General features: G+C 37.6%; 1 pseudogene; it reads right to left on the bottom strand.

Moving 5' to 3' along the window:
• The window catches only part of LOC118839993, a 41,047-nt pseudogene extending 19,146 nt beyond the window's left edge, over nt 1-21,901 (bottom strand).
• Between the last annotated feature and the right edge of the window lie 1,034 nt (nt 21,902-22,935).

Below are 22,935 nucleotides of genomic sequence, written 5' to 3'. Positions count from 1 at the left end.
GGATACATCATCTGCACAGAAATGATAACTGAATCCATGAGAGCTGATGAGATCACCAAGTGAAATAAGATAGAGGGAGAAGGACTAGGATAGAGCCTCAGGGAATGTCCACAGCTAGTGGGAGTGCTCTGGATGAAGCTTCAGCAACGGTGACTGGGGAGAGGTTAAACAGGGAGGAAGAGAACACCAATATCACAAAACTCAGAGTATATATACACTTCTCAGAGTCAGAAGGCATCACAACCCTCTTGACTCAGTGCCTAATTAGACATTAACAAAACATGTGAAAGCCTTCCTACAAGCAAGTTTCCCCTAAGCAAGCTCTTCCTTAGGCAAGTCCCTCCACCAATGGGCTCCATGGTGAATGAGGCCTATTAATGGGGGGGGGGAAGATTTTATTATCCCGCTAACATTACAATGCCCTAATAGATTTGGATTCTGTTCCCAAATACACACTTTTCCACCCACACCTTGGAAACTATTTCCTTTGTCTGATAGGTGTTTTTAACCTCTTTTCACCCTGTGGATTCCTATCCATCTTTTAAAGCTTAGCTCAAACACCACCTCTTCCATGAAGCTCACTGTTATCTACTGAGCCAGTTATAATCTTTTGCTTTGAGTAGCATAAAACCCATTGATTTACAACTCTCTAATGTATGCCTCGTATATTAATTTGCATTTTAATTACCTGTGTATATCCTATATTTCCCTACTAAACTGTAAACTCTATGAGGGCAAGATTTGTCTTAGCTGAACCTTGAATAGCTCCCAGGACATAGAAAATGCTCTTAGGTGCCTAATAATTGTTTCATGTCTCTTTCCATTCCAATTCATCCTCCATTTAGCCACCAAAGCACTTTTCCTAAAGCACAAGTCTTATCATGTCACCCACCTACTCAATAAATTCCAGTGGCTCCCTACTATCTTCAGGATCAAATACAAAATGCTCTATTTGTCATTCAAAACCCTTTATACTCTACCTCCAACCCCAACTTTCACCTTTTTACACTTTACTCTCTGCTAGTACTCTTTAATTCAGTGCTACTGGCTTCCTGGCTTTTCTATGTACTATATACAAGACACTCCATCTTTCAGCTACAGGCATTTTTTTTTGGAGCACTCTCCCTCTTGTGATCCACCTATTGACTTCGCTAGCTTCTTTGAAGTTCCTAACTAAAATCCCACATTTTACCGGAAGCCTTCTCGAAACTCCTTAATTTGAATGCTTTTCTCTGAGAATTATTTCCTACTTCTCCTGTATATAGCTTGTTTTGTCTATATATTCATTTGCATGTTGTCTTCCCCATTAGACTATAAGCGCCTTGAGGGCAGGGACTGCCTTTTGCCTCTTTTTGCATCCCCAGTTTTTATCACAGTGCCTGGCATGTAGTAGGCACTTAATAAATGTTTATTGATTGATTGGTTATAGGAAAAAAGTCTGCACCATAAATATTCACTGAAAATAATCATTATCATTTTAGCAGAAAGTCAAAACTTTGAAGAAAACTGATTCAACTTTTTCTCTTCCTCTTGGGGAATAGACTAGCTATGGGTAACTAGATAGTTTATCAAGAGAATGGATGTGGAAAGACAGTTAAATGGATTGCGGCAGAAAAAATTTCATATCAAAGATATCTTGCTGGAGGAAAAGAATGCACATTTCTCATTCTAACAACATACTCCTGCTTCTGCTTTTTCTAATTACTTTTCTACAATCCTACAGTATATAATTTTCATTTGTACTATTGATACAGTAAATAAGATCTCTCATTTCAATGGAGGCCTTATTTGTACAGTAGGTTGGAGGTAGATGTAAATGGGAGTGGGAGGGGGAGTTCACAGGCAATTAATTGCACTAGCAGCAAAAGAATGTTTCCTTTTCCAAAAACAAGGCTCTTTGGACATCATTTACCTTCTCAGTGCTGCCAAGCATTCATAGGCTGGACCTTTGCTCATTTTTCCTACTTGGCAAGGGATATTGCCCATCTAGCCATTAATGTTTTGCAAAGACCTTCCAGAGCTTGTCTGAGCCAAATGCAGGTGAAAGCATTACAGCCATGTAAATATCATGAATAAAAGAGTTTTATTCTGATTTTTACAAATATATACAGGACAGCTGTAAAGACGGTTCATATTCACTCATCACTTGTCATTGTTTGCCCATCCCCAGGAGGAAATGAGTACTTGAAATCTGCTAAGTCATCCAATTTGCTCCAGTCTTTCTCTGGGAACCACAGCCTCTGAGTTTTAATACACTCCCTTTCCCTGGCATTTAGACAGATGGAAAATATCTATTGCTTTCTCATTTTTCTACTTGAGCTTCTTTGTAAACATAGCTTGTTGGTATAAACATAGGTTTTAGAAAGTTTGAGATCATTGTCATTCTCCTGTGAAGCCCACCAAGCTTTTCCTTATCTGTAAAATGATGTGGGGTTGGAGTGGGGGAGGTTGAAGAAAGATGATCACTTCCTGGTCTGAATCCACAGAAACCTCAATGCTTCATATCCTTATCCTCTTTATTTGCCCCCATGATGTTGAGGAGTGAAGCCAAATAGGCTTTATTCCCAGGAATTACCTGGGAAGAGTCCTTATAACCATGAGGCAAGAACCCTGAAAATGGAGAGCAGGCTGTAGCCTTCAGGAAAGTCGAGGGACATCTTGCTTGAATTTGGATCTAGAGTAAGAATGATCATTGGAAACCTTTGAGCGTAATGTATTTGGTCAGTCATTCAAAAAGCATTTATTGAATTCCCATAAAGGAGAAAGCTTTATATTATGTTCTTGCAGGCACATGGGCAAGAAGAGGCATGATCCCTGGCCTAAAGGAAGTTCTCATAGAATGGTGGGGGATGAGACAAATACTATCAACAAAAATAGAGATAAAAAATTAGTATGCTAAAAATATTTTTATTGATGTTTTAGATATAATCAGCAAAAGTTTTCTGGAGGATGTAGGAATGGAAAGATATATCCAAAACTTCTCCCTATTAGAACTAAAAGCAAAGCTTTATGTACAAAGTCTATTTCTTTTCATAACGTTTATGTGAGACAACTAAAAGACTACTAAATTGAGCACTGTTTCCACACAAGTCACTGTTTCCTTTGTCCTTTGGGTGCATGAGGTTGTCTAGAAGTATCAGGGCTGGCTCTGGCTCAGTGACAATTGGACCTGCCATAAACCTGGGGTGAGCATAGATTTAAAAGGTTTGGCAGAGATAGGGTTTCCTCCATTAAAGAACACATAATGTGTCTTCCCCTGTCATGCCAGAAAGAATTGAGCTCTATTAGTCTAATTTTATGGGCAGGAGAGTAGAGTTAAATGACTCATGCAAAGATGCATAATCAGTCAAGAATATAGTAAGGAGCAGATCCAGACCTTCTGATTTCTAATCCATTTTTTAAACTCCTATGTGGCCTATGAACTATAAACTTAGTCAATATAACTTCAAGTCTTCATCAACTATATCCATATACTAAATATCACAGAAATTTATTAGAAGTTTTAGTAGGTATAACCATTTGAAAACTTTAATTGGCTACCATTTTGTTTCAAAATGGTAGGCTAATCCATAAATTAAAAGTTAAGTGGCATACTCATCAAAAACAATCAAAATCTTCAAAAGTTATCACAGAATATTAATAATAGGTTATTATAGAGCTTTATTCAGGAAACAAATAAATGAGATATGAGATATGAGGAAAAGCAAAAAAGTGCTAAGTGATATATGTGAGTCAGAGGTCTAAGTTAATTCAGCCAGTAATGTAATAACTTTTGTCATAATACTACTAACTGCAATTTTGCCTGTTTTGCTAAGGTGAAATCCTTTTGGTGGTTGGATTTCATATAATTCTTGTAGTCGGAGGACCTAAATTTAATTCCCAAATTAGCTACTTAGTACTTGTGTGGCCTTGGGGAAGGGACTTTACCTCTCTATTTTCTTGTTCATGAAAAGGAGGGAATAAGGGCGTTGGATCACTATGGTCTCTTCAGTCTTTCATTCTATGATTCTAAGTTAATTTATTATTATTTACCATTTTTAGAACAGGATATTGGCGTAGATAGAATCAAAGTGATTTCCTCAAGTTAATACAGATAGGAACTCAGATCGAATTGGCATGTTCAGTCTTTAGCCCACAGAACCTTAGTGAAATTAGAGACAGATAATGCCAAATGAAACATGGTAAATTAATGCTAGTAACAATATCTTATAATTATGTAAAACCATTCTTCCAGAAAAGCCCACATATTTTCACATATATTATGTCATTACCTCATAATATTCTTGTGTGGTAATAAGAGTAAAGATGTTATCATTAATTAGTGGATTGGGAAACCTAGATATAGAGTAAGTATATTTTAACTGCCAAAAGGCAGCTAGACTTTTTTAAGTGTTAGGTAAAAATAGCAAAAAAAATACAGAATTGAAAGTCTATAGGAAATACTTCGTGACCCAGAAATATGTACATTGTACTGTAATTATGTAAATCATTGTGGAGCCATTGGGCCTCAACCAATATTTAAAATTTGTTATTGTAATAATGACAAATTATGACAGCTCACATTTAAAAAAGTACTTTTAATTTTACCAAATACATTATTCAGAATAACCCTGGGAGATAGATGGTGTATGTTTTATCTTCTCCTTCATCTGTTATTATCATTTCTCTTCCTAACCATCTGATCACTCCTCAGTCTCCTTTGTTGAATCCTTATCTATTTCATGCCAACTAATTGTGGGTTGTACTCCAAGGCTCAGTCTTTTTTTCTTTCTATGCTCTCTCAGGTGGTTATCTCATCAGCTTCCATAAGTTCAACTATCTTCTCTATTTAGATGACTCACAGACCTACAAATCCCCCCATATTCCAGTCTTATATCACCAGTTGCCTATTGGGCACTTCCCACTGGAGGTCCTGGAAGCTTTTCAGATTCAGCATGTACAAAACAGATCACATTATACTTTCCTCCATTGCCGCCATCCCCATCCCCTCCAAACTTCACTATTATCATTGAGGGTGAGACTTGTTGTTATAGCAGATGCCTCATTCTCACTTAGCTCATGTATCCAATCAATTGCCAAACCTTACCCTTTCTATCTTCTCAATATATCCGTATACAGCCCCTTTTCTCCACATACACAGCCACCACACTAGCTCAGGCCCTTATCTCATCTTGCTTGGACTTTTTCAATAGTTTCCTAATTGGTTTCTCTGACTCAAATCTCTTCCTGCTCCAATCTGTGCTCCACACAGCTGCCAAAGTGATTTTCCTAAAATGCAGATTGGATCATGTAATCTCCCTACTCAATAAACTCCAGAAATTCCCTATTATTTCTAGTTCAGATATGAACCCCTCTCTTTGACATATAGGTTTCTTTATTACCTAGCCGCTTTCTACATTTTGATTCTTTTTATACATTATTACCTTCTGCATATTCTAGAGTTCAATTCTCCTGGCTTATTTGCTGTTCCTCACACATAATGCTCCACTCTCTGTGATTTTGTGACCACTGGTTATCCTCCATCTTCACTTTTGTCTCTTGGAATCCCTGGATTCCTTAAACATTCAGCTCAAGTGTCATCTGTTTTTTGTTTTTGTTGTTCATCCTTCCTTTTCAAACAGGACCAATGACATCATGAGGGTAAAGTTTTGACTTGTGTGTGAATGTGGATTTAAGTGAGACAGAGCTGTGAAAAGTTGTCAGCCTCACTCTCTTTTCCAGGGGGTCTTTAATAGTCTTCTAGATTAGAACTTTGAATGTAGCTAACAAAACAGTAAAGATTCAGTGCTTGGTTAGAAATTAAGGTTTGTGAATGGTCCAAATCACTTGAGGAACTTCTTTACATAATACTAGAGACATTCCCAATTTATTCCAAAGTTCCCTAGTATCTACTTTAAATGTTACCATATACACATATGTGTGTATATATACATATATATCAGTGTGTGTGTGTACATATATGCTTGTTGTCTCCTCTAGGAATGTCAGGTTTCTGAAGGCAGGAGATGTTTTGTTTTTGTCTTCGTGTTCTCAGTGTTAAGCAAATTTCCTGGCACACAATAAACCCTCCATAACTGTTGATAAGTTGGATAATGAATTCTGTGCATGTAAATCAATCTTTTTAGATGTGTCCCTTTTTATGCTTTTGGTATCCTTATTTCATTCTTTTAAAAAATTTAATATTTTATTTCTCCCCCCCATTACATGTAAAAACAATTTTAAACGTTTGTTTTAAAATTTTGAGTTTGAAATTCTTTACCTTGTTCCCTCTCCTCCTCCCCATTGAGAAGGCAAGTGATTTGATATAGATTATATATATATACAGTCATGAAAAACATATTTCCTGTTAGTCATGTTGTGAAAGAAAACAGACCAAAAAACCCCAACTCAATCCAAAAAGTAAAGAAAGTAAAGAAAAAGTATGCTTCGATATGCAATATTGCTGATATCATTAAAATGTTCTTCCAGTTCTGCTCATCTCACTTTGTATCAATTCATGTAAGTCTTTCCAGGTTTTTCTGATGTCCGCCTGCTCATCATTTCTTATAGCACAATAGGATTCTGTCAAAATCATATGCAACTTTGTACTGGGAATCAAGATGGTCTCTTAGCACTTATTCAACCAAGTGCCCTTGAAGAGTTTGGCCTTTGTTTCCTTGATTAAATTAGAAGTCTTTGATGATCTCCTTGCCTCAAGGGAAAGCCTAGTTTACATGGGTTTGAGTGACATGTTTATAACATGAGAGGCTTTTAGACCATGTGGGTTTAAGTCTCATTTTTGTGACGATTTTAGGTCACATGGGTGAGTCACATGTGTGACTCACCTTTGACCCTGGAAAAGATATAAAACCAGGGGGTGGCTTTCTTTTTTTTGGAGCTCTGAGCTATAGCAGTAGTGACATGTGACTTTGGGCCATCTGTTGTCCAGCTCCAACTGAACCCAGATGTTGGTAACTATGAATTGAGATTTGAATCAGACAAGGTCTGTCTGTTGATGTTTGTAATTTGTTTGTATTTGCTCTGAAGCTCAGGGTGCTGGCTTTTCCCCATGAGCTGAGTGAATGATATTTGTATGTTAGATTAAAGTAAGATTGTTAACCTCTAAATGTTGCTTTCCTTAGTAAAGCAGATCAAAAGAATCTGGGCTTGCAGCCTTCTGTGAGCTGGCTGTTGTTGGTTTTTATACCCCCACATAGCTGCTAGCCGAATTGTTGCAACAAACTTGTTCAGCCATTCCCCAATGATTGGCATCCCTTTAATGTCCAAATCTTTTCCACCATTACAAAAAGCTGCCATAAATATTTTTTATACTGAATTTCATTCTTAAAAACCCATTTGACCTGCAGCTCTTTTTTTATTCATCCATGGTTGAAAGCTCCCCTGACCCCCAGCCTTTTCTGTATCTAACCCAAGCTGAAAACCTCAACCCTGATCCTGTAAGTCCTCTCCATGCCCAAACAGGGCTTAAAGCTTCCTCTACCCTTAGCTTCCCTCTGTGTCTTCCTCTTAAGGTCTTCTCTGAGACCGGTTAAGGTAGAAGTCTCCACTGTCTCCTCAGCCTTGTCCATTCCTGTTGAGGAGCAGAAGACCTCTTCTACCCTAAGACCCATCTATGGCTATTTGAGGTAGAAGTCCTCATACTACTTCAGTTCATATCAGCCTTGTCAGAACTAGAAAGCCTTTCTATTTCTTAATCCCAATAGCAGAAGCCTTCACTCCCCCACTCATTCCACTCTTCCCCTCAGCACCATTTTGACTGACCAAATATGGAAAGCATTTTCTCCCTCAGTCCTATCATTACCAGCTAAGCATACATGGGGCTCACTGCCATATCCTAAGCTTCCCACTGCAGTTGTGGAACTGGGCACCTTCAAGAATCTTTAGTCAGCTTCAGCCTTCCCTCTTGATAAATTTCTGCTCTTGTTTTGATTCTTTTGATTACTGGACCAGGGAGAGACAACACTATAAAGAGAGAAGCCTTGGGCCTTGATGTTTGTTCTTTTGCTTTAGGTGAAGAGACTGGATGGAACCTGTGATTTTGTGAGTCAGTAGATTGAGGAAAGGATAAATGCTGAAGCAAGTAAAGAACCCAAGCCTGTAATCATGGAGCCATATAAGCCTCATCTGGGAAGGATTCAATGACTGTCCCCTTACAGGATTGTCTTTCCCATAATTCCATCACTGAAGAAATTAAACCAATAATAGCCCTGGAGGAGATCCACTCCCAATAGAGACAAAGCCCACTAAGGCCTTTGGAAGGTATGCCAAGTTATGGTAAGACAACCAAGTTATGGTAATGCCTACCACAGGATTAGCTGACCAGAATCAATTAAAGAATGTTTGTGCACGCTCCAAAGTCTCTCCAGGGGATCTTGATTACATGTCATCACAAGGTTCCCAGAGGCAGGGTCCGCAGTCTTGTTTTATACACACAAACATATACACATATATCTATACATGCATATATACACGTGTACATATATGCATATATATTTGAATTTGGATTGAGTAGCAAACACACTAAAAGAATTAGAGGAGAACCTTAAATCAATTAAAACACATGAATAAATGAAAGAACAATTAAGGAAACTACAAAATGATGCCTAAAGACCAAAAACAGCAGTGAAAGTGGTAAATAAAAGAAACAAATGATGTTGGACAAAGATTAATCAACAATAAAGCTTAAATTGAAGAATAACTCCAGGTTATAAGAAAACTAATAGGCAGCTGAGACAGCTGGTGGCATGGTAGATAGAGCTCTGGCTCTAGAGTCAGGAAGACTGGAGTTCAAATTTGACCTCAGACACTTACTAGCTATGTGACCCTGGGCAAGTCATTTAACCTGTTTGCCAAATTTCTGTCATCTGTGAAATGGGAATAATAGCACCTACCCTGCAGGCTTGTTTTCAGGATCAAATAAATTAATATTTGTAAAGCACTTAGCCCATGCCTGGCATATAATGCTATATAAACACTTATTCCCTCTCTCCACCCTCTCAGTAGAAGTGCAAAATGAAGTAAAAGATTTGGAAGATAAAACAGGAAGTAATAACATTACAACATACAATGTTGACTACATGACAGTCATATATAAAATAGCACTTTCCTACCGAGCTCATTGCTTCTGAACATTGATGGTCCCAATATTGCCAGTATGAATACTAACTTGTATACTTCTTGGTGTGGGTACTCCTTCCACCAATGTAGATTGCAACCCTTCACACGTTAGCAGATAGGCTTCATGACTTCTTGTGGCTGAAAAAAATTCAACACCTTTTGGCAAAACTTCTAGTGATAAGTCTCTTCCAACTTGGTTGGGCTGGTCTTTAGATATCAGGCAGAAGGGTTTGGCCCTCAGGTTACCTAGTCTAATCCTAAACATAAATCTTTTCTACAACATACCTCACAAGTTTGTTTGTCAACAAGATTTGTTTGTTAATATTGTTTTTCTTTCTATACCTCAAATGATGGGGAACCCCTACTTCCCCATTCCACTTTAGCATAGCTCTAACTGGTAGGAAGTTTTTCCTTAAATTACTTAAAATTTATCCCTCTTACTGAATGCTTTGAGTTCCAAACTTCATACAAATTTAATCTCTTTTTCATGTGACAGCCTTTCAAATACTTGAAGACAGACTTCATGTGGCAAATTATAACTCTTCTGTTCCTTCAACCAAACCTCACATGCCTTGAACTCAACATGCTTCACCATTTCTTTTGATCTGTACACGTGTGCCAGCTTTTCAACACTCAGAACTCAACATAATATTAAAAATGTTGTCTGACCTGTGCAGAGTACATTTCTCTGACCCTCAATGCTCTGAATTTCTCAGTGACCTGAGGTCTTATTGGCTTCCTGGGCTGAAGGATCACACGGCTGACTCATGTGGTGCTTGTAGTCCACCTAGTCCCCCCAGATCCTTTTCAAATAACTTCTATCCAACCATGCCTTTCTCATTTTGTACTTGCAGAGATAATTTTCTTGACCCTAAGTGTAAGACTCAACATTGATCCATATTAAATTTCATCTTTCTGTATTCCACAAAACATTTCGGCCTATTGAGATCTTTTTGGATCTTTATTATGCTATCCAATGTGTTATTTTTCCCTGTTAGATTTATGTCATTTGTGGATTTGATAAGCATACCAACTAAGTTCAATGAAGGAAGGTAAATTAAGAGGAATAGAGAGTAAAGTTAACTTTAATAGATAAAATATTCTGCCAGCTGGAACAGATAAGCATGTATGCATTCATGCATGCATGCATATATGTATGTATGTATGTATATATATATACACATACACACACACGCACACACGCACACACACACACACACATATATATAATGTAGACACACACATATATATACCTAGAAAACAGAGATAAATGTATACATCTATATATCTATATCTAGATATATCTCCATTAATTCTATATATAGACTTTAAATCTAGATATCTAGATATATAGACACATACATGTATCTAGGTACATAGAAGTGTATATATGTATATATATATATATACACATCTCCTTTTAGCTTTCTAGGTATATATGAGTCTATATGTATGTGTCTATATATACATGAATGCATACAGGCTTATCTGTTCCAGCTGGCTGAATATTTTCATCTATAACGTATCAGGTCACTGTGAGATGCATAGCATTGAGGGTTAGAGAAATGTACTTTGTCCTGGTCAGAAAACACTTTTAATATTATGTTGAGTTCTGGGTGTTGAAAAGCTGACATGCATGCATATGTACATGTATGTATGCATATATAAATACACACATATATACACATGTATTTTTATGTATTTCTGATGTATTAGGTTCTTTAGTGTTTTCATTGTATTTCCAAAACTGTTCAATCATTCCTTCAAAAGTCTTGGTAAATACCACCATTGTCTACTGCTAGTTGTTATAGTGATCTTGGTGAATCTGGTCCTAATAGTAATGATGTTAAGCACAATGCTTTAAGCATAGGAGTTACTAAAGAAATATTTGTGGGATGAAAAACCTTAATGAGGGTGGAGCCTTCTATTTCTCCTTGGAGCTACTCTGCTTCAGCAGCCAATTCACCTTGTAAAGTATTTGCATGACCAGAACCTGGTCATTTCTATTAGCTATGTAGAGGTGGTAGAAATTTCTGATTTGCATTAAAACACACACATATACTTTTAAAAATAAGTCTGGACTGTGTGGAATTAGTTTTTTTTTTTCATCAAAGATGAAATACAATGATGGATTCAGTGTTGGAGTCTTCGACATGAATCAACCCATTCCACTTTTTTGTCTTTTGACTTTTCAATTGTTTTCTGACTAGCATGAATTGATAGCCTAAGCCAACATAAGCTAGAGGGTTTCTTTTTCTTTTTTAACCTCTGTTGACCAATTCAATATCTTATTACCTTGATGGATGGGTTCATGTTTTCGAAAAATAGATTGTAATCTGTCTCACCAGTTAGCATAGACATGGTCACATGCTAGAAGGATTTACACCTTTTCCCAGACTCATTCTCTTTTGCCAGCAGGAAAAAAACCCAAACCTCTAAACATTTCGTATTATTAAGGTAAAACAGGGTTATATAAATATATCATCTCTTTGGAAAAAATAAGGCAAACACATTAAAAGTCATGACCCACAGTTAAAATTTCTTCTTTTAATGTCACTGTTCTTTAAAAAGCTCCCTCCTAACCCATTATTCATTTTGAACAAATAGGACATTTTATTTAATTACAGCAATTTCAGACTTACAAGAGGTTTCTCAAAGGAATCAGTAAATACGTAAAGCAATGGACCCTTATCTTCCCCAGTCTGGTCACTTCATCAGTGTAGGGAGTAACCAGTATGGAAACTTTGTTTGCTAATACAGACCCTCTGCAACTAGTACATTCTTAGATAAGAATTTGGGACACTAAGAAGTTAAGTGATTTATCTATGATCACACAGTTAATATGTTAGGGGTGGAAACTGAACCAGGTTTTCCAGATTCAAGGACAACCTTTATCTACAACATCATACTGCCACTATGGGCATTTTAACTAACATGAACAGGACCAGAAGAAGGCTGAAATGAATAGGACTTTGTCCTGGGTGGGAATTTGCTCCAGGACCCATAGTTTAGAGCACTTTGATAGCATCCATCCTCTTCTAAGGAAGGAGATGGGGCCAAGGTTATGGATCTGTAGTAAGGCGGAGTCTTCTGATAGTGTGGTGGAAGCCAGTAGGAACAGCTATTGCTAGAAGCTACTGAGATGCCAAGGTGTGACTCCAGTGGTGAAGAGGGAGAGAGGGCTAAGGTTGGTATATAGGAGGACTTGAACTCATAAGTTTTTTATATATGGGGCAACTAAGACTAGTGAAATGCTAAAGCAGTGGTCCTAAGTGGGAATGGTGTGTATACTGTCCATTCCTCATGATCAATCCACATTGGCCTGGGAGCAGTCCCAGGAAACTGTTCTTTTTGGAGGAGCAGTTAGTGAATTTGGGGCCATAGAGTGTGGAGGACTCCCTTTTTTGAATTGCTTTTTCTATATCATGAAACCAGTGACTTCAGAAGGCCTGATATCCCTAAGTGAACTTTGGTCTTTCTTTTTTCCCACTTCCCTCTACATCTCTCTGTTAAACAGTCAAGTTGTTTCATGATTTTATTGATTTTGGGATTCCCTCCAATGATACAGATCTCAATCTATCCATACTCATCCATCCTGTAGGACTCTTGTCCATCTCCTTCCATTCATTCATTACAAGGGGCCCAATGAACAGATTGGACACATTCCTCAAGATCTCCTATCATTCTGGGTCTACCAGTGAAGCTCATAGGCTGCTCTTTGGTTAGCTTCTTTTTTGTCATGTGGCTATCCAATCATATTTGATTGAACCTTTCCTTAATGATATCTTTTATTACACTGCCTCTGTCTTGGAACTGTAATATGGTATAGCCTACTCACACCCACTGGGCCTCTCCATTGTCCATTGTGATCTTTATCTCAATTCTTTAGATCTCATAGGATTTTTAAAAACTTTTATTTTATTCTTGATTAACAAATATTTACTTTTTTCCTTCATACCTTCCCTTATTTGGAAAAAAAGCAAAATCCTTGTAACATATGCGCATAATCGAGCAAAACAAATTCTCACGGTGTCCATATCCAAAAATCTGTTTCATTCTTCATTGAATCTGTCATCTCTCCGTTCAACAGGTGAGTAACATTTTTCATCATCAGTCCTCTGTAATACTGGTTGGTCACTGCATTAAACATAGTTCTTTAGTCTTTAAAAGTTGTTGGTATTTATAACATTGTTATGTCAGTTGCTCTCTTGGTTCTTTTCATTTCACTTTGCATCAGTCCATTTGTCTTCCTAGGTTTTTCTAAAATTGTACCTTCTATTATTTCTTACAGAACAATAGTATTCTATCACATTCATATACCATATTTCCTTTATCCATTCTCCAATAAATGACAACCCCCTTAATTTCCAGTTCTATGACACTACGAAAAGAACTGCTACAAATGCTTTGCATGTATACATCATTTTCTCTTTTTATGAGGTCTTTGGAATATAAGCCTAGGACTACTGGGTCAAAAGGCATACAGAGTTTGTTGACTTTGGGGGCTGAAGATAGTAGTGTTCCATAACTTACATAACATACAACATAATTGCAATAATAATACTATTAAAAACTAAGAAGCTTTAGTTTATTAAAATTATTATGTAATTTCCAAAGGCAATCCAGCCCACTCTTTTTCAGTTCCAGGCCTTACAATATGTATTCTTCATTCACTTTATTTTTCCTGTATGTGTTGTGAGGCCAAACTCTTTTGAATGATCCTGAATGACACTGAAAACACTCTGCAATGTTTAAGGGCTTGTTACAAACAGTATAATGTCCTCCCACAGAAGAAATATCTGAAGAAATTTCCAATTTTTCTTCAACTTGCTCTTCCATAATTCCATAATAGTAGGCAACACTTTTGTTGAGAACGGGTCTTTTATTTTTTCCCAACGATTATTTTATAATTTAATATTTTAGTTTTCAACATTGATTTCCACAAGATTTTGAGTTACGAATTTTCTCCCCATTTCTACCCTCCCCCCACTCTAAGGTGGCATATGTTCTGATTGCCTCATTCCCCAGTCAGGCCTCCATTCTGTTACCCCACTCCCCTTCCCATGCCCTTTCCCCTTACTTTCTTGTAGGGCAGGATAGATTTCTATGCCCCATTCCCTATATATCTTATTTCTCAGTTGCATGCAAAAACAACTTTTTTTTGAGCATCTGCTTTTAAAACTTTGAGTTCCAAATTCTCTCCCCTCTTCCCTTCCCACCCACCCTCCCTAAGAAGGCAAGAAATTCAACATAGGACACACATGTATCATTATGTAAAACACTTCCACAATACTCATGTTGTGAAAGATTAACTATATTTCCCCCCATCCTATCCTGTCCCCCTTTATTCAATTTTCTCCCTTGACCCTGTCCCTTTTCAAAAGTGTTTGCTTTTGATTACCTCCTCCTGGTATCTGCCCTTCCTTCTATCATCCCCCCTTTTTCATCCCCTTCCCTCTACTTTCCTGTAGGGTAAGATACCCAACTGAGTATGTATGTTATTCCCTCCTCAAGTCAAATCCGATGAGAGCAAGATTCATTCATTCCCCCTCACCTGCCCCCTCTTCCCTTCCAACAGAACTACTTTTTCTTGCCACTTTTATGTGAGATAATTTACCACATTCTATCTCTCCCTTTCTTTCTCTCTCAATATATTCCTATCTGACCCCTTAGTTTTATTTTTTTTAGATATCATCCCTTCATATTCAACTCACCCTGTGCCCTCTGTCTATGTATTTGTATATTCCCTTCAACTACCCTAATACTGAGAAAGGTCTCGTGAACTACATACATCACCTTTCCATGGAAGAATGTAAATAAAACAGTTCAACTTTAGTAAGTCCCTTGTGATTTCTCTTTCTTGTTTACCTTTTCATGCTTCTCTTGATTCTTGTGTTTGAAAGTCAAATTTTCTATTCATCTCTGGTCTTTTCATTGAGAAAGCTTGAAAGTCCTCTATTTTATTGAAAATCTGTATTTTGCCTTGGAGTATGATACTCAGTTTTGCTGGGCAGGTGATTCTTGGTTTTAATCCTAGCTCCTTTGATCTCTGGAATATCATATTCCAAGCCCTTTGATCCCTTAATGTAGAAGCTGCTAGATCTTGTGTTATCCTGATTGTGTTTCCACAATACTCAAATTGTTTCTTTCTGGCAGCTTGCAGTATTTTCTCCTTGACCTGGGAACTCTGAAATTTGGTGACGATATTCCTAGGAGTTTTCTTTTTGGGATCTTTTTCGAGAAGCAATTGGTGGATTCTTTCAATTTCTATTTTACCTTCTGGCTCTAAGATATCAGGGTAGTTTTCCTTGATAATTTCTTGAAAAATGATGTCTAGGCTCTTTTTTTGATCATGGATTTCAGGTATTACAATAAATTTTAAATTATCTCTCCTGATTCTTCAGGTCAGTGGTTTTTCCAATAAGATATTTCCATTTTGTCTTTCCTTTGGTTTTGTTTCATAATATCTTCATTTCTCATAAAATCACTAGCTTCCACTTGCTCCAATCTAATTTTTAAGGTGGTATTTTCTTCATTGGTCTTTTGGACCTGCTTTTCCATTTGGCTGATTCTGCCTTTCAAGGCATTCTTCTCCTCATTGGCTTTTAGGAGCTCTTTTGACATTTGGGTTAGCCTATTTTTAAGGTGTTATTTTCTTCAGTATTTTTTGGGGGAGTCTCCTTTAGCAAATCATTGACTTGTTTTTCATGGTTTTCTTGCATCACTTTGATTTTTCTTCCCAATTTTTCCTGTACATCTCTTACTTGCTTTTCCAAATCCTTTTTGAGCTCTTCCAGGGCCTGAGACCAATTCATGTTTTTCTTGGAGGCTTTTGATGTAGGCTCTTTGACTTTGTTGACTTCTTCCGGCTGTAATTTTTTGATCTTCTTTGTCACCAAAAAAGATTCTAGAGTCTGAGTCTGAGTCTGCATCCTTTTTCACTGCCTGGCCATGTTCCCAGCCAACTACTTGACCTTTGAGCTTTTTGTTAGGCTATGTCTGCTTGTAGAGTAGAAAGTGCTTTGTCCCAAGCTTTGGGGGCTGCATTGCTGTTTTCAGAGCTACTTCTACACAGCAAGCTCTGCCACAGCAGCACCCCTCCTCCCCCAAGAACCGACAACCAGGATTACGACCCAGATCCAAGCAGGGCAAAGCTGCCTCCGTGCCAGCAAAGTGCTCCTTGCACTCCCTCTTTGATCCGCTGCTTGATTCCTCCCATTGTGTGAGCCAGGGACTCTGGAAGCAGCTGACTCTGGAGCTCTGGAAGCAGCTGCAGGATCTTCCTGTTGCTTCCACCGCCACCACCGTGCTAGCTTCACCACCCCCAGGGCTGGGGCCTGACTGCCCTCACCCTGATACAGCAGTTTTCCCACTCACCTGCTCCGTGGTCTTTGGTGTTTGTGGGTTGAGAAGTCTGGTAACTGCCACAGCTCAATGATTCATGGCCCTCAGGCCTGCTCTGGCCCACTCCTGGTCTGGCCTGTCCTGGCATGGCCTACGTGGGGCTGTGCTCTACTCCCAGCACAGTGTGGTAGACCTTTCCCAGCAATCACCCAGGCTCTCCAGGGCTGGAGACCTGCTTCCATCTGCTATTTCATGGGTTCCACAGCTCTAGAATTTGTTCAGAGCCATTTTTCACAGGGTTTGGAGGGATTTGGTGGAGAGCTTATTCAAGTCCCTGCTTTCTAGCCGCCATCTTGGCTGCACCCCTCACATGTCTCTTTTATTTATGGCTCCCTTGATATGATTCACTCTCATTATGAAATCAGAGAATTATCAAAGAAGATTGTTACAGCTTTTGAGGAAAGTTCTATAATTCTAACATATCATGAGCCATATCTCAAAAGAACACATCAGCAATTTGGCTGATAGAATGCTGGCCTGGGACTCAGGAGACTTGTATTCTACCTCTCAGCTCTGACACTAGCTTTGGACTATTATCTTCTTCTTAAAAGGAGGGCTTTGGTCAAGGTGGTCTCTAATATCCTTTTTAGCTTGGACCACTTGTGAGTTCCCTTATCAGGGGTCCTGGTTTCTTCTATGAATTGAAGGAATTAAATTAGGTAATCCCTTCATGTTCTAATGTTCTGTCATGATATTTGGAAAGGTTTAGTGGAAATATGTTTTAAGTGTTCTTTTAGCCCATTTCCCATATTGCTACTGTAGAGGTAATCATTTAAATCATTGGACCCTCACTTCCAGTATCTAGGCTTTTTTTAGACCACATATGAAGAAACTGTTAACTTTAGCCCCAAGAATACTAAACAAGAAACTACCAGATGGACACTTTTTACCCCCAGGGAGAGAACCATCTCCAGCAAGATTGTTCATGGTTGTCCAGGATCTCAGGGACAGTACTCAAGGGTTTTTGCCATCCATCAAGGGATAATAGCTCTTCTCTTTTGCTCTCTGCCCTTAAACATGCACATATAATTGAGTACTTTTTCCCTGACTTTTTTCAGGTTTAGCTCGTGCTACTTGCTCCTGATATAAAATTCTTAATTTTACACATAACGAAACATTTTGGGAGACTCAAATGGGCAGAAACAGGGTGGGCAAAGACAATTGATCAATCAACAATAAACAATATTTATTAAGTACTTTCTATGTTGCAGGCAATTAATAAATCAATAAACATTTTTTAAATGCCTAGTATGTGTCAGGCACTGTGCTAAGCACTGGGAATACAAAAAGGGGCAAAATACAGTTCTGGCCCTCAAGGAGTTTGCAATCTAATGGGGCGACAATGTGTAAACAAATACATACTAAGTGAACTATATACAAGATAGGTAGGAAATAATTAAAAGGAAGATGGCACTAAAACGAAAAAGGATAGGGGAAGGCTTCCTATAGAAAGTGGGATTTTAGTTGGGGTTTAAAGGAAACCAGGCACTGTGCTAAGAGCTGAGGATACAAGTTCAAAGAATGAAAAATTCCTTCTCACAATGAACTTAGAGTCTATTAGAGAGGACAAGAACTAATAAAAATGCAGACAGTAAAAATATAAAGTGAATAAATGAAAACAAATTCAAGGCAGTCTGGATGTGAAGGCACTAGTATTTAGAGGATCAGGATAGGTTTTGTGCAAAAGATAGTACTTTAGAGGAAAAGAAGGATTCTATTCAGTGGAAAGATAAGGAAAAATGCAGTGAAGACCACAAAGAAAGGTTAAGAGTAAAGCCCCTCCAAATCAAGGCAATGTTCAAGACCTTTGAACCAGAATCAGGGAAGTGATAACGTTAGCATGGCCCAGCGAGAGGAGTGAGAGGGGGAGTGGCCTTGCGTAGGATTGATTTCCTATCTCTAATATCCCAGTCAAGGGTATTTTGGAGGGGCCCAGTTCTATGTGTAGATGAGCAGCGTGGAAGTGTCCAGAAAAGGACAGGAAGGAGTGGGGCTTGTGTAGAACACATGGAGCCTATTGCAAAGGGAGATAGACTTTCTCAAACCAGAGGGGCTTTTGGTACAATGGTTATTACATTTTCATTGCTCCAAGTTTTTATCATTGATTTAATACATGAGTTATATAAACTCCTATGTTCCCTGACAGTCTTTTTCAGGCTCATAGATTTTATGTAATTCATATAGATTTTTTGATTCATCCCTCCTGACATTTCAGATGATGTACTATGTGTATAAGTTAAATAAATAAGGTGACAATATACAGCTTTGTCATACTCCTTTTCCAATTTAAGCCAATCAGTTGTTCCGTGTTTGATTCTAACTGTTGCTTCTTGGTCCACATACAGGTTCCTCAGGAGACAAGAAAGATGATCTGGTATTTCTCTCTCTTTGAAGATTTGCCACTTTTTGTTGTGATCCACACAGTTAAAGGTTTTAGTCTAGTCAATGAAGCAGAAGTAGATGGTTGTCTGGAACTCTCTTGCTTTCTCCATAATCTAGTGAATGTTGACAATTTGCTCTCTAGTCCCTCTGCTTCTTTGAAAGATGGCCTGTTCTTCTGGTAATTATCAGTTTACATATTGCTGAAACCTAACCTGCAGAAGGTTAAACATAACCTTCTTGATGAAGGTGAAAGAGGAGAGTGTAAAAGCTGGCTTGAAGCTTAACACAAAAAACCAAAACAAAAAAAAACTAGATCTTGGCTACTGGTTCCATCATTTTCTGGCAAATAGAAGGAGAAGAAATGCAAGCAGTGTCAGATTTTATATTCTTGGGCTCAAAGATCACTGTAGATGGTGACTACAGTCATGAAATTAAAAGATGCTTGCTCTTTGGAGGGAAAGCTAAAGCAAATCTGGACAGTATACTAAAAATCAGAGACATCATCTTGCCAACAAAGGTCCATAGAGTCAAAGCTATGGTTTTTCTAGTAGTGATGTGTGGCTGTGAGAGCTGTAATATAAAGAAAGTTGAGTGCTATAGAATTGATGCTTTTGAATTGTGGTGCTAGAAAAGACTTTCAAGAGTCCCTAGGACAGCAAGATGATCAAATCAGTTAATACTGAAAGAAATTAATTCAGGCTATTCATTGGAAAGTCAAATGCTGAAACTGAGGCTTAAATACTTTGGCTTTATGAGAAGACAGGACTCATTGAAAAACACTATGATTTTGGGAAAGATTGAAGGCAGAAGGAAAAGGGAATGGCAGAGGATGAAATGAGTATTACTGAAACAATGAACATGGACCTAAACAGACTTTGAGAGATAGTGGAGGTTAGAAGGGCCTGATGCGCTATGGTCCATGAGGTTCAGACACAACTGAACGACTGAGCATCAACATACATTTTTTCCTTCTTTTTAGAGAAAAATAAATGTCCTTCATATATTCAGATAACTATTAAGCATATATTTCATCAGCTTTTATGCATGTATGTGGCCGAGAATATTTTCTTTCATGTATATCCTATATTTTCTTGTTGACTTGTGTCTCTTCAGCAACTATGTCAAGTCAGCAGCTGAGGACAACCTATTTCATAAGGTTGTAAACATTGTAAACAAATGCAGAGACACAATAATCTTTGTCCCAGTTATCCTTACTACAGTATAGAACCTATGTCACATTCAAACCTCATTTTTTGGAAAATGTCAACCTAGGGATAAAGAACTTTGTTTTATTTTTCTGTGATTTGAAACAATAGCTGTTTTCACTGCCAGAACTGATTTTAACATTTGAGTTAGGGAAAGAAATCAATTTAGAGGCTCAGAGAGTTGCTCGTCCCTATATTTTGAAATGTGAAAAAGAAATCTTTGTGATATCCATAATAGAGAATGGTAATTCTGAAATAAAGGTCAGTAAACTGAAGATTTTGAGACCACAAAGGATTCTACAGAATCAATCTAATCCTTAGGCAGCTAATCCAAGTAAGGAATAAGTTTAGACACATCTCAAGGGCAGCAAAGGAAAGGTTATAGGGAAAGAGGATGCTAAATAGATGACAAGTCAGAATTGTGAGCTGATGGAGATAATGCAGCCAGGCTGTCCTTAGAGAAAATAAGCCAGTCACATTTTGCCTCCAGTTCATTTTATCTCACTTGTGTATTTGAACGGTTTGAATACTTAAAAGCTCAGTTATCCAAAAAAAATTTTGGTTAAGGATTAGGAAAGATTTTTGGGAACATCAAGAGGAACCATAGTTGAGCAAACAGGATTTTTTTTATGCAGCTTTCCTTTTTTCAAAGAGAACTTGAGAAGCCTTCCATTTAGAAAACTTTCTCTTTCACTGTAAGGTTTTGGTTAACAACATAGAAATGTACCAATGTAAATGATTTACTCCTCTACTAACTCTCTTTGTGGCTTTGCTTTTGTACTTTCATTCTATCTGAACTTGATGGTAAAAACTAAATTGGATGTTGAAAGATCTGACACATAGGCATGTAAGAGGATGATAGTGAACTTCAACACATTGGGCCCTCATGCCATTATCAAGATGTCTTGGGTGTTAGGGAGTTTCTCCAAAGCGATTTGGATACCTGGAAATAAAGTGCTATATAAACGTAAGGTGTGTACGTATGTGTATATGAAAGTATGTATACATACACATGCATATAAATACATATATAATTTTTTGCAGGGAGACTTTTTTACTCTGTTTAGTTATATTTTAGCTGATGCTATAATTAATGTTTTCTTTAAAAAAAGAAAGAAATCTGATATCCAAGCATTTCAGAAATTAAATGTTGAGCCCAAGGGATTTTGAAATATGGTCTGCATATTTTACCATTTCTGTCATCTTGCTTGTTACAGCCCAACCAGATATTCAAAAACATAAAGTCCAAGAGAAAACAGGCTTCAATCATGGCTATTTTGATTTTTACATCTAGGTCTGCAGGAACATGCATTTATGAAAACCTCAGTTACAAATCTTGACCAATACTTCGAAATCTTCCCATTATCTTTTTTGAAATCTTTTCATTAATGGTTTTCACCTCAAAGTCAACATCTCCTAAATGGCCACATGTTGCACAGAGGCCAACAATTTTCAAAATATCATCTTTGCTCCAATTTTGAATTGTTAATTTTGGCAGGAAAGGGTCCCATTTCTATACAAAATAACCAACTATTGTGCCAGGCGGGGCTTGAATTTCTAACTCTTACAGGTAATAAAGGCACTAGCAGCTGGTACATCTCAATGTTCTGTGAAGTGTAATCATCTCCACCAGTGTTATCAGCGATTCTCAGAGTATAGGGTCTTAATGGTAAACAGAACTTATGGCTCAAGCAGATGCTTTCCTCCACTGCCAAGTTCACTCTTTGTCCCAAGCAGTTTTTAATCACATATTTGTTGGAAGTTTCAGTGTCAAGTGTCACTTGAGAGGCCATGAAGATGTCTCCCTCTTCAAAAAGAGCCAGGTTAAAAGTATGGCTTTTCTTGTTGCAGCAATGAGAGAAAACACAGCATGTGTAAAACTTTAGAAGGCATCTGATTACCTCTTGTCGGCTTAGAAAAATTAACAAGAATTGAGTGTCTTGCTCTAGTTCCCAAATGATGATACCAATAGATTGTAAGTTTCCTGAGAACAGGGACCATATCTTACCCAAATTTTGTCTCTATACCCAATAGGACCTAAAATGCTTGCTGATTTGAATTAATGTAGGGTAATTAAGATTTTTTTGAATACCTTCACATCACTATCATTATATCCCTAGAAATAACTGCCTTATAATTTTTAGTTATGATGAACCACTAATATTCTTCACATCATATATTCATAATGGAAATGTATGTAATACCTCCAAAGGTAATTATCGCACAATGTTTTTCTCTTCTTTTTCAATAGATGATTTTTTAGGCTCTGTATAAAATGCTTCTATTGTAAAGTGATAGAGCCACTGGATCAGGTATGACACTGTAGTGCTTTTTTAAAAAAAGTCCTGCATACTATGGCTATTGAGGCATTAACTTAAGTAAAACAATTAGATCCACCCCCCACAAACTATCTTGTTATTAGAGTTTAACTATTTGGTGACTTGTCGCACTTGTGGGTAAGTGGTTGCGAGGAACAACAACAGAACCAAACCCCCCAAACACTAGAAGGACAAGAAAAGACAATGTAGCTTGATTCCTTTGACATCATTTGGAGATTATTAGGATGAGAAATGTGAAGATGATTTTAAAGATTTGGTCTACTACCTTGCGTGTGCTCATTGTGTTGATTTATGGAGGCTTTAGTGTAGTTACATGCCAAGAGAGATATAGTTACCAGCCACTAATTGCATTTGTTAGTATCAGACTTACTGAAATTGAAAATTATTGTCCAATACACAAATTGGAGTCCTTAGCTTACTTTAAGTTTTGACTAAAATCCCATTTCCTATAGGAAACCTTTTCAACCCCTCTTAATTGTACTGCCTTC

Source organism: Trichosurus vulpecula, chromosome 1 (genome assembly GCF_011100635.1).
Source record: "Trichosurus vulpecula isolate mTriVul1 chromosome 1, mTriVul1.pri, whole genome shotgun sequence".
In the NCBI taxonomy this organism is placed as follows: Eukaryota; Metazoa; Chordata; class Mammalia; order Diprotodontia; family Phalangeridae; genus Trichosurus; species Trichosurus vulpecula.
This window is presented reverse-complemented; position numbering and strand designations above follow the sequence as displayed.